Below are 13,602 nucleotides of genomic sequence, written 5' to 3'. Positions count from 1 at the left end.
TCTTAGTTATTGCAAAAAGTTTGTTAAGAAAATATTGAGTTTAACTTCTGTGAAGAATTTGCTGGGTTAATATATATATATATATATATATATATATATATATATATTTTCCACAAAAAACTCAAAATTTAACTAAATCAGATTCCAAAAACATAAAAATACAAAAAATCTTATTCTTTGAAATTCAAGAGTGTTACGTCTTGCTAGAAATTGTTTTGACTGCTTAATATATTGTCTAATTGCTAAGATACATTAAACGTTGGGAGATGTCTATTAATTTCTGAATTTATCGCCGACGGACCGCGCTGTGTGTCCAGGATACTCTGTAGGGATTGCAAGGGATAGTTTTCGCGGAAAATAACTTTCGAGATCGTCTTTTTCGTGTGCACACAGTGGTAGGACTTTCTCCAACGTCGCTAAGGAGTGCGCCTACGTCAACGGCGATATTCAAGACGATTAAGGGCGCGCGCGAGCGTCTCTGCTCGCTCGTGACGCAAATTAAATCCGCTTAACACGGATCTACAAGGGGGATAGGAACGATCTGCCGAGATGCTTTTGACCGAGCGGAGAATAATCGTCCTAGCAACAGCGACAAACAAACGACATTACGTCCTATAGAAGGGGATGCGCTCACAATCGGACATAGCTCGTCTCGAGACGATTACTAAGAAAAAAAAGAATACCTTCTCATAAATGTAAATTCTCTTCCGTTAAAAGTAATATCTATATTTTTAATTGAAATTAATTGTAATCTTTTTTACATTTTCTCGAAGAAAGATCACGATCGATTCACGTATGTTATTTTTCGGCACCCTTCGGCGAAGGTTTCGTTTAACGAACCGCAAAGAGGCCGGTGCAGTTTATACCCCAGTTGGCCATTACGATCTTTCTTTTTGCCGCCCCCTTGGATCCGTAATAAATATTACGTCGGGGACCCCTGCCAATTATGCCTGACTACCAGCGTATCTCTCTCTTTCTCTCTGTCTCGACGAAAAGTCACAATGCGCGAACATAAGGTCCGATCGGAGTTTCATCGTCACCCCCCTCGGAGCTGCCCCATCGCGTCTCCTCCTACCTTTCGCACCCTCTACGCAGTCGAGTGTTCGGAAATCCGTGACTGCGTTATTTTATTAATGCCCACCGTGATCGTCGACATCGCCGCTAACATACCGTCCGATGACGCTGATAGATAGCGGATTAAATTCGCGTAATGCGAAATTAAGCGACGCTTTTTTAAGTAAAATTGAAACACGAGCGAGAGAGTCTCCTCCAATGACGTAATCCAAATCGCAACTAGAAGCAAGTAATCGCAGAATTAATATTTTGTATAATTTTTAACATTAAAAGATTACGCATATTACATATATGCATAACATATTTTGATTTAATCTTTATTAAACTGGGAGATTATACTATAATTAAAGTGCTGCTTAATTCTCTCTTATATAATATTACATTACTAGATGCAAAATTTAGCGTGAATGCTATATTTAAGTGTGAAGGAAAATGACTCGGTGTGGAAATATTTACATGCAACTCCATAATATATTCATAACTATTAAGTTTTCGTTCAAATATAACATTATAATATAATAATATAATAAAGAAAACTACGCGCGTTTGTCTGCTTGAGTTACTGCGCAACGTATCTGATGCTCGTGAAAATCAGACGGGGACCGAATGTATCCTCGTTAGCGGCCAATTACCCGTAGCGGGCACGTTCGATTTCCGTAGTGATAAAATTAAACGGGCTTTATTACCGGCGGCTGGCCGCCGCGGAATAACGACGCGCCGCGCCGCGCCGCGCCGAAACGATCGAGGTAACGAGCTGCGTGATACCGCGGCGACGGGCTCCGCTCCGATCCGCTCCGAGCCGCCGAGCCGCGCCGAAGACCGAAAGAAGATGAAGTGGTTAAGCGCGCGGATCTCAATGGACTGCCAATGCCGGGGATCGCTTTGATGAGGGCGCGTGTCGGGTATTAAAGCTACCTTCGCCGACCAGTCCGACCGCACGCGGTCGATTTGCACGAGAATCGACTCTCTCGATCTCTCATCTCCCTCCTTCTCTCTAGCTCTCTCCTTCTCTTGCCCGCCGGGGGTTGCGTTGGCAAGTCCGATACCGATCAGATTCGAAAGCGAGGGGAGGAACGGCTCCCACGTGGGCCGCAATAATCGAGACTAAGTACCACCGAAGCTCCTTTCGACAATCGCAACATTTGCAAGATCGGTGATTGACATGTGTTCAAAGCGATATATCTCTGTTCCGTTGCCTCTGTTCAGGGTGCGGGGTATCCTGTGGTTACCGTATCTCTATAGGGACGTTTCTTGACAAATGCGGAATGAATTTCTTTTTAGCGTGTATTTTATCAATATAAATCTTTACTGCTTTTAATATCTCTTAAATTCAGGTTGATCTTCGATATTTCTATGGACTTCATATAATTAAGAAACATATCGTTCCATTACAGATAAATTTATATTAATATACATATAATGCATTCATTTTTAGTAGATAATGTTGTACTTAAAGAAAAATATAGAAAAAGAACTGTTTTGATAGAAATCTAATATATTTGCATATTTAAACTGGCGATCGTGGCGCAGAAAAATATGCGCATATTATTTAAGAATAAAACAGTTCTTATAAGATTGAGTCGTTTATGTTTAATTCCTACTTTTTCACACCAACTACAGTCTATACACTCGCACGCGCGTTCTAATTTTTCTTAGCTGGTTACCGCGTTGTTTTATGATTCAGTTTGAAACCAAGAACTTCGGTGGACCGAATCATCCAACATTATCCAACGTTACCGATGCGATACGAGGGCGATGTTACACTTGGTTAGGCCCAGTCAGTAAAGACACTAAAATTCGAAAATTTAACTTTAATTACAAAAGTTTTCAAATTTTGATGGAATATTGGGTGAGTTGAAATAACAAGTGGAAAATATTACAATATAGACATTGCTTTAAGTTTGCAGGACTTCTTCAACTTTTTTCGCAAAGTTATAATAAATTAATGTTTTTTGCAATGTTCAGCATGTTCCGGACCTCGGAGATGGTTGCAAAATGAGATTGATTGTTATTTCAACTCACCCAATATTCCATCAAAATTTGAAAACTTTTGTAATTAAAGTGAATTGATTGTCTTTAATGATTGGCCTATGGTAGCGGGTGTGCGGGACCATGTTTGCTATTTGCATAACGAGCTTTGGTCTCGGGGCGCGACATCGGCCCGTTCGGGGGCGACGATGCGTGCGAAATTTCGCGCGAGGGTCGTAATCGACGCGCCGAGGTTTCCGTTTGCAACACGCATGCAACCGAGACTACCGAGAGCAGGAGAAAGAGAGAACGATATGTCCGTACAAGTCAACGCCGATTCCCAAACGTAACGCTGCGGCCGCCGGCATACTGCGCAGTCAATTAGTTTAATAGGCCGACAGTTGTGTTGTCCACAGCCGAAAGGAAGGGTGGCCCTGCGTCACGATTGCCAGACTGGGACCGCGGCTACTCGACAACATGAGTGGCGAGTGCTGAAACTGCTGAAGACCTCGACATTGAGATGAAAAAATAACTCACCGGACGAGAGAGAGAGAGAGATGCACACCAGCGAAGTTGTTGTAACCCCGCGTTGATCTGTAACACAGAAATATTTTTACATTAGCAATTTTACAAAGCAGCATTTAAGATAATCGATACTTGAAGTAAATAATTATCGCGCCCAAAATTAAATTTTTAAAACGTTATGATTTTAAAATGCAAGAGACTAATGTAAGAAACAATCGCGGCTGCATATTTCCGATTAATTCGTTCGCATAATTAATCCGCGGTACTTAAATCATGCAAGTAATATTACGACCGTGCGAATAAGAGGGAGACGCAACACGCAACGTTCGCGACGTAATATCTCTTCTCGCATATGTCAGAGATCGAATTCCGAAATTGCGAAGTTGCGCCGGAGTTTAACCTCAAAAGTGGCAGAATCCGTCACCAGGACAGCAGAATAATAAATGAATAAGAATTATTCACCTCACGGTTGCTCCGCCGTCGCCCGATGCCTCCCAGGCCTTCTCCTCCTCCTGCGGCTCCTCCTCTCCTCGATCCTCCAGATCCTCCTCCGTTGGTGGCGTTGGTCCGTCGTCGCATCTCCATCGGTGCACTCACTCACGACGCAACGACGTTCACGAGCGAAAATCGACGATGTCGTCGCTTATGGTCGCGCGACACTTTGCACGGCACTCCCGGTATTAATCTCGCGACGCGGCGGCGGCGCGTTCTCGGCGTTCTTATTTACACGGCGACGAAAGAATTACGTCGGCGAAACTACGACTTACTAAGAACGAAACTATACGATCCGCTCGACGTCCGTCGTGTTTCGCGTCGACCCGTGATGTCCCGCACCCGCAGGTAAAATGTAAATACGAAGGGCCAAAGCACGTAACATGACGTAGCGATACACGACGGCCGTAGTCTCCGATCTGACAGATCAGGATACGCCAAAGCTTGTGCGTTAACATGGCGGAGAGAATTTCGTAAATCGCGCGGTCAACTTCACTCTTCGGCAGGAGCAACCGTCGCGAGGACGATTAATGCCCGTATCACACTAGCGATTGGCGATTGCGTTTACGTTTGCGTTGCGACCAATCGGAAAGTGGCTGCTGGTGATTGCGATTTCCGTTCTGATTGGTCAAAAGACGTAGACGCAATCGCCAATCGCTAGTGCGATACGGGCAATACACTTGCTGCTTGTCAGGCGATTTTGGTTAACTGCACAATTAAATTATCGACTTATGAACACTGTGTCTATCACTCACGGTCGCCAGATATCGAAACACCATTAAATACGATAGAGACTGTGATCTGTGATCGGTAATTAAACACGTCGTCGCGGCGTCACTCGATTTACGGCCGTCGTTTTCGAAACACGGATAAAGGATACGAGCGGACCCTAAACCCTAAATCGAGTGACGCCGCGACGTGATTAATTAGCGATCACAGATCACACAGTCTCTATATTAAAGTCGTACATTTATAACTTCGTATTTAATCGTGTTTCGATATATTTGGCGATCGTGGAATGATAGACACAGTGTGTTCATAAATCGATTTAATTACAGTTAACTAAAATTGCCTGACGAGCAGCAAGTGCAGCGTTCTCGCGACGGTCGCTTCTGGCGAGTGAAGTTGGCCGCGCGATTTACGAAATTCTCTCCGCCACGTTAGCATCTACCTGCGGGACATCACGGGCCGATGGGCGTCGAGCGGATCGTACAGTTTCGTTCGTAGCTTCTCCGACGTAATTCTTCCGTCGCCGTGTAATTAAGTACGCGCCGCGTCGCGAGATTAATACCGGGAGTGCCGTGCAAAGCGTCGAAAGTGTCGCGCGATCATAAGCGACGATATCGTCTATTTTCGCTCATGAACGTCGCCGTCCGCGTCGCCGCGTCGTGAGTAAGTGCGCCGACGAAGATGCGACAACGGACCAACGGAGGAGGATCGAGGAGAGGAGGAGGAGGCCTGGGAGGCATCGGGCGACGGCGGAGCGACCGTGAGGTAAGTAATTGTTACTCGTTTATTATTTTGCTGCCCTGTGACAGATTCCGCCGCTTGAACTCCTTTTGAGGTTTAACTCCGGCGCAATTTCGCAATTTCGGAGTTCGATCTCCGCATTTGCGACAAGAGATATTATGTCGCGAACGTCGCGTCTCTCTCTTATTCGCACGGTCGCGATATTACTTGCATGATTTCGTTGCTTTAATGTAAAAATATTTCTGTGTTACAGATCAACGCAGGGTTACAACTTACAACTCCGCTGTTGCGCATCGGCCGGTGAGTAGGCTCGAAAATGGACTCTAGAGCCTAGAAAGTAAGTTTTTTTAATTTATGTAAATAAAAGTGAGGGTGGGCACGGTGTGCTTGGTGTGCCTAGTCAGCAGTCAGCCTACCCCTAATGTCACGCCCTTGCGAGGTATCGTTACCGCCGCGGGGATGGTCACTTTTTAGGGAAGCATCGATAAACACTTTTGTCTATTTAACTTAAGCGGTGTCGATCCTATCGGTCGTATATTAATTACGTAAATAAAAGTATACATATCTGTTACAATCTTTAATTAATATATATTTTCTTGCATATATAAATTAATGTTTCAGTTACACAACGGCAATGTCTTTCCCAGGTTTGTTGATATTAATGTCTAATATTAAAAGAATATGTCACATTTAATTAAAAAGTATTCTATTGTTTAAATAAATGCATAGATAATCTTCTAATTTATACAATAATAATTTTTTAATTTATTAAAAGTTTGTTGAGTAATATCTTATGAATATTAATTGCTAAGAAGTCTTGAGCTATAAAAATTTATTCCAGTTTAATTAATAATGGTCTTTTTATTTGCGATTCGATTTCCCTAACACTTCTCCCGATTGAACGCAATCCTCGCGCAATGGCACAATTTTTTGAAGAGACTTCCGCTACCTTAGATCAGTTAAAGTTCGTTTAAAGGGGAGATTGCCGGGCCCGCTGGTCGAAGGTACACACGGGAAGCGTCATGCATAATGTTATTCCTCGTATCTGTTGTAATAACTGTAATCCGTGCACCCTCGATCCTCTCGACACTAATAGTCGAGGGATAATACAGATTACAACCCCCCTCGCGTGCATCTCCCTCCCTTCGCTACCGTATATCCTCCGCCGACGAATCCGCCCCCATTCGTGTTCCACTGCCGTTATTCCGTGCCGAACGTGTTTGCCACTCGAATAGCAATCTGAAACAATCCCTGAAGCAATCGACGACGGGTTTCTTCGTGGTCAGCACTCTCTCCAGCGGGAAATCGATTCCCGATTATTTTCTTCCGTTGGCAATCGCGCCGAAAAACGAGACGCGGATCTCGCTTCCGCGGCGGTACCCCGGCGCAGAACTGACGGAAAACGATCATGCGAAAATCACACGATCCGAAACATCGATCGAATACGTGGGTCATAATTTTTGGACCCTGCTTATCACTGCAGAACAATTTAAATTGTTATTACATTGAGAAATATTGAGCAAAGAGATATAGATCCAAAAATTGGAAATGCAGTGAATATTTAGCGCGTGATTATAATTTTTATGTAAACTAAAATTGAATTGAATTAAATTTCAAGATGTTTTTTCAATTTTCATATGTGTTATTCTGAATCTCGCACTCACGCTTCTCCGTCAGTAAAAATATCGATGCGTACAAGTCGATAATTTTGAGGCTATACGCGACATTATTTTAACGCGACGAGTCAATCTGTAAAACAAGCTGCCATTCAACGAAATCCGGTCAATAAAGTTTATTAACCTTTTGCGGCTAAAATTATTTTCGTCGTTTGGTAACGACCGGTCCGCATCAATTTGGCAACTTTTTGTGGTCGAACGCTTCCTCGTTTCCAGATTACCGTCACTATTTGACCGGACAGACGTGTCCTAATACTCGTGACATTGCCATAGAATAACGGAATTTAGATTTATGCCACTTGGTCATAAAAATAGCGTTTTGACTCTTCTGCATACGATTACAATCTGCAGTTATTCGCCGGCCCGTCTTCGAAGACAGTCGTTTAAATCAATCACGAATCTTTATTTTGTCATTCACGCTTTCCATCCCATTCTTGGCAAATTACGTACGAGAGGGTTGAGCAGATCGAGTCTCAAACAAAACCACCCCCTGACAAGTGTTAACTGTAGCAACAAAACCCGTTTCGTCCCCCAACCCCTTGTATCGCGGCTGACCCTTTTCACCCTAAGGTACTCCGACTCGAGAGCATCGAGTGCTTCAAAGGTCGTAAACAAGCGGGGCATCGTATTTTAAAGATTTGCTTCCCGTTGACACGTGCATCGCAAGCTCGATTGTCTATACGCGCACGCTTGCAATTAACGACGGTATTGTGAGAATTGAATCGGTAAGTAGAAGAAGGGCTTATCTACGCTACCTGCGCAAAGTCCCTTTTATGCCGCTTGAGCAGCTGCTTTATCATTATTCGTGTATACAATATATATAAAAAATATTCTTAAAAAATTAGAAAATATATCACAATATCTGCTCGCGCGAAGAATTGTTTTCCGAAAAATTTTAAGAATTAAGTACAAATTCTTTTCATTTATTTCTTTAATTATCCATTTATCAAGTATTGAATAAAATAAATTGCACGAATATAAATCCAATTAAATTAAATTACATTTAATTAAGTGCCGCGTAAAAAATTTTGGTAAACTTTTTCGAGTTTTCAATTTCGCGAGAAACATCGCGGCTTGTTTTTTCCGTTCCCGCGGCGATGGCTACGTTCGTCGTTGATTAATTCGCGTGGCGTGACGCGAGATCGATTAGGGGATTACGCGATACAAATCGTTCCGCGGACGCGGCGACAAAGTAACGCGGAAATATCTCGGGAAAATAGTTGTCAGAGTGGCGAGAGCGCGCGCCGGGATAGGTATTATATTTACCATTTCGACGTTTTGTTCGAGGCTCGCACGTACTGGCTATAATGGGCTCGGCCCACAATGGAATATAACCATCAATGGTGAATTATGTCGGGCACGTGCCCCGGCATAACTATAAAGAAAGAGAGAGAAAGAGAGAAAGAGAGATCGGCCGGCGCTTTTGTTCGCGGCGATTGCGACGATACCTCGACTCACGTGGCTGGTAGGCAATGGGATGTTAAATATCTTAATAATGGTTTTATTATGCGGTCATCTGCGAGACACGTCCATAGGGGCGCGAATGATTGCGATATCCTTGCCATAAGTTACGAAAACGCGAAAAACGCATGAGTTTTTTTTGGAATTATAAGAAATCACTGTTGTTTTAATCTGTACTTGTGTGACTAATAACATTTTTAACGTATAACTTTGCAGTTGAGTGTAAAGCTAATTACATTAAAATTAAATGTAAAATTTAAGGCAAGGTATTATGTATTTCTGATCCTTCTTCCAAAAGAATTTCCTCCTAGATATCTTATCTTCATGGAATGCATATATTTTACGCTTAATTTTATGTAAATTACTAACTAATTAATGCTTAATTGATCATCTGATTATTAAGTTATACTTAAAACATGCAAATTATTGCAAGAATGTAAGGTAGGCTACAATTTTATGTAGTATTAAAATTATGTCTGAGAAATTTATGTGACATTATACTTATATATATTTTTAAAAAATGTTTTCTCTTTTTTTCTTGTTTGTATTTCTTGTTGTAACAGATTAAATATTCGTGTCCTTACGAACGTCAGTACAACTAAAGATAAAAAAGAGAAAACATTTTTTAAAAACATAAGTATAATGTCACATAAATTTTTCAGAGATAATTTTAATAATTCTTAATCAATATATATAGCTAACTTGTCGATAGTGTTATCTGTGGACATATCTTCGCACGAAATTGCAGATTTCTTCAATAGGGTGGCAGAATAACTATTATACTGATAGATGGGAAGTAGAAATACGCAAATAATCTCGCAGAGAGGTCATTATCCACTGATGATCGAAGAGGGCACCAGAAGTATTCATTATCACTCGTTTATTCCACTCATCCATTTTCTTCACACATTGCCGGAAGTTGGTAACACATCTGTATGACGGACGAAAGCTAAGAAGCGAGAACTTGAAGCACTCCGATGTTTACAGAATTATTTCATAGTAAAACCACCATGACTACCTCGTAGTAAAACACCATGGTAGATGGCGTAGCAGAAAGATCGATGCGAATGTTACAAGGGGATGAAGCACTTAGGGTAAGGTAGAAATTTTCCCCTGGCGTTTCGTAACTCGATATTACATCCCTGGATGTACCCTTAGTAGAAAATACTTTTAAACTGCAATTTTCTTAAAGTTAATGCATTTTGGCAAAAATTTTTAACTTATAAATTGTTATTCTCTGAAATCCTGCATTGAATTTAAAGTGCTTTGAGAGAGAGAAATTCAAAACGATTAAAATATTCAATATTATTTCGATAAATAAAATTGACTTTTAAGTTAAAAAATTAAATACTTAATTCTCCAACCATTTAAATTTTAAATAATTATTGAGATAATTAACAAGACAGTAATAATAAAACACGTATTTAATGCGCTCAATCGTTATATTAGCGACGCAGGATCACTTACGATTATTTTCTACGATGACAACAATCGCTCTTTTTTATTATCCCTCCATTATCACGGTGGGATTAAATTATTTTATTTCCGGCAACCAATAATTTTCAAAGGAGTAGATCAAATTTTCTTCGTAATATTACTCCGTTCCCCCATAAAGTTATTCACGTCATTCTCGCGGCAAATTTTATTTACGCTCGTTTACGTAATCGTGCGAAATGCACGCCGGATCGTCCAAGCGTGCCGTTTTAAGAAGAGAACCATCAGGTCCCGTAGATTCCCAGATATAGCTTAGGATAATCCAATTGCGAATTCTCCATGCCGTCGGCGTGGCTCGTGCAGCACTCTTCGCTCTCATCACAATCATCGTGTCGAGACGATCGTACAATGACGACCGTCAGTGTGTATTGTCGATCCTCAATAGACGCCCCTAACTAAATACCTATCGAGCAGTCACGCCTCCGAAGGCACCCCTGTGCGTTCCCCGTTGTACCCGTGAAATTGTCGAAAGGACCGTGAAATCGCGAGGACACGAGAACAGAATGCGAGTCTGTGAAGTGGAAGAACCTTGCTAGGATCAAACTAGAAGTCCCATCGATTAAGTGGACTCGGACAGAAATAGAAGTTTTCTTTCAAAAGTAGGAAAGAGAAAGAGGTGTATGGGAGATAAGAATAAATAAGAAATAAAATAAACATTGTTTAACACAATAAAATAACTGACATAACACAATAATAATAAAATAATAGCAGAGTAATAAAATTATTAACAAATGTAAATTTAAGTGTTAAAAATAAATAGTAACCGCAACAGCTAGTGCAAAAAATAAATAAGCACAAGTAACAAACAAATATTAGATTATGTGTTATGTTAGTTTTACGTGGTATATCAATAAGGAAGATGAACTCTTTAAAACTGAGGATGACCTGCAGTTTTCTGAAAAGCCTCACTTGTTTTTTTTTTTAAAGAGTATAAATACATTATTTCTAAATCTTAGAATCTTGAACCAGAAAATGTCTACTTGAGTAATCCGTGGATTGTCCATGGGAGATGAGTGTTCCGTAAATTTGTCCGTCGACGAAAAAGGGATGATGCGATCGGGCGTTGTCAAAACAGTCATTAACCACAATACAATAAATTCTGCGATCACCCTTCCTCCCTATCTTTGAAATCTAGGATCGACGACGGGCTCGAACTCGGTCCGGTAACAATGGTTTCGCACGAATTATCTGCTGGTCACCCTTCAGCATGACATGGTACGTGGCGCGACACGTGCGCGTGTTTCGCAAACGTTCCCGTAGACTGGTCGACTCGCAGATTCTTACAAGATACAAATGTCGAAATGTCCAGATGTTTTCACTGGTATCTCAAAAGGAATTAATCTTTCCTTCATCACCCGCTTGACCGGACCTTTCAACATGCATTATTCTGTTCCGTTATAGACGATTGAGGTGAATTTCTCATTCTTCCATAGAATGGAAGCAATAGAAAATATAAATAAAAGGAGATAACACACACACACACACACACACACACACACACACACACACTCACTCAAGGATTAAGCAGAAATTAATAAATACAATTAATCTTTAATCTCCCAATGCGAATCTCGCCATTATACTTAGCACTCGTTACTTATCTAGGCAGAGGGAATTAAAATGGATGGAATATTGCCTATTAATATTGTAATATATATCGCGATCGAAAAATGATCGACCGATATCTTGGGGAATTATTCATATCGATGAAATCCCGAGAGGCAGGCATTTTACGCTAATGAAAAAGAGGTATAGTTACGGAAGATTTCGTGAAAATGCGGACTCATCGTGATGACCACGCGTGTTTTCCATTTATGTAATAAAATAAGTAATTCGTTTTTTTTCTTTTTAGACTAAAAAGAGTCCTTTCAAATTTTTTGCCGTTATTGCGTTAATCGATACGCGTTGTAACATTCTCGTTACAATCAGCGGTTACGGCAAGGTTTATCTGACACTTTCATCCACCATTTATCCGCGTCGCGTTCAAGGGGTAAGCCGATCTCGGATCGAGCTCTGCGGGGAACAAGTAGAACGTGAGCATTCTAAGTGAATAATAAACATCGCAGTGGGGTTAGATACATGGGGTTTTATATGGATGGATTCTCTCCCTCTCTTTCTCTCCCTCCCTCTAGACGCGAGGGCACGTTTAAGGTGCCCATATTGGTCCCTTAGCCTGCGGGCAGTCTGCCTCGTTCTTGCGGGGCTACTTCTCGATTCCCTCCCTCCTTCTCTCCCTTTCTCTATCTCTCTCTCTCTTGCTTTCCGCCGGCGAAATTATTATTCGGCTATTACACGATGATTACCCAACAGTATGTGGGTGTAATACGAGAAATAAGCGTGCAGTTTCATGGTGCGGTGGATCCGATGACAAACTGAATAAATCCGCCGCGCATTTAGCGCCTCTCGGCGAGACACATGTTCGTACATCTGTCTTCGGAAACGAGCCTGTGTTTAGTAAATCATCACCTACGACTCATATACGCGTGTTTACGTTCTTTGTCAAAGGCGTATTTTAAAACGTAAGAAATCTAAAGTAAAGAAACATGCAAAACGTTTATTTTAAAAGCAGCTTTCAATGTTAAAAGGAATTTGTAGAAAGTATGATTATGCAATAGTCCGATCTTATTTTTAAGATTGTCTTATGTTAAATCAGAGCATGGGCAGTTTTAAGACTTTATTCAATGAATTAAATGACCGTATAAGGCATCTCGCGACTGCGAATATAAAGTTGGACTTACTGGCTTATGACTCAGATTTATAGAGTTTGTGACAAATTTATCTCTTAAAGATATTATAATATATAAATGTTAAAATGTAAATGTTATATACCAGATATTTTATTAACTTTACTTGTAATATACCTGACAGATTTTAAACTATCGTCTTTATAAAATCGCACGACGAAAATCTTGAAGTTTTCTTAAAAGCAATAAATTGCATACAGAGAGAGAGAGAGAGAGTTTGTCTAATCTATAATGAAAATATCTGCATATAAAAAAACGTCAAAAAGCGATTTATGTTACTTACATCAAGGAAACCTCTATGCGTATAGCATGCTCCTCCTGTTAAATTGAATCTCGAGGACCGACGTGGTTTATGATATGCAAATTGGGTCAGCCCACCCCTTCAGCCTTTCCTCCAAATCCTAATCCAATCCTCTATGTACAGCCTACCTGCCCCCATTGTGAGAAAGCACGAGCCATAAGATACAAGCATCTTCATACGAATCTTTTAAACAGCTCTCGTGAATCCGAAGCAACATCTTTTATTGCGCGTTTGACTAAAATAAATATATTGAATTAGGTAAAATAATATATTACGTATATAACATACTAAAATTAAATTATATTACAACATAAATCTCGTATTTATTGTGAGCTATTATAGTATAGATTTCATAATTCATGTTATTAATGAGTATGTACAGGTTCTGTTTCCATCC

The sequence above is a fragment of the Temnothorax nylanderi genome, unplaced genomic scaffold, assembly GCF_030848795.1.
Source record: "Temnothorax nylanderi isolate EJ_2023f unplaced genomic scaffold, tnyl_v1.0 TNYL_tig0035_pilon, whole genome shotgun sequence".
Lineage (NCBI taxonomy): Eukaryota > Metazoa > Arthropoda > Insecta > Hymenoptera > Formicidae > Temnothorax > Temnothorax nylanderi.
Note: the sequence above shows the minus strand (reverse complement) of the source record.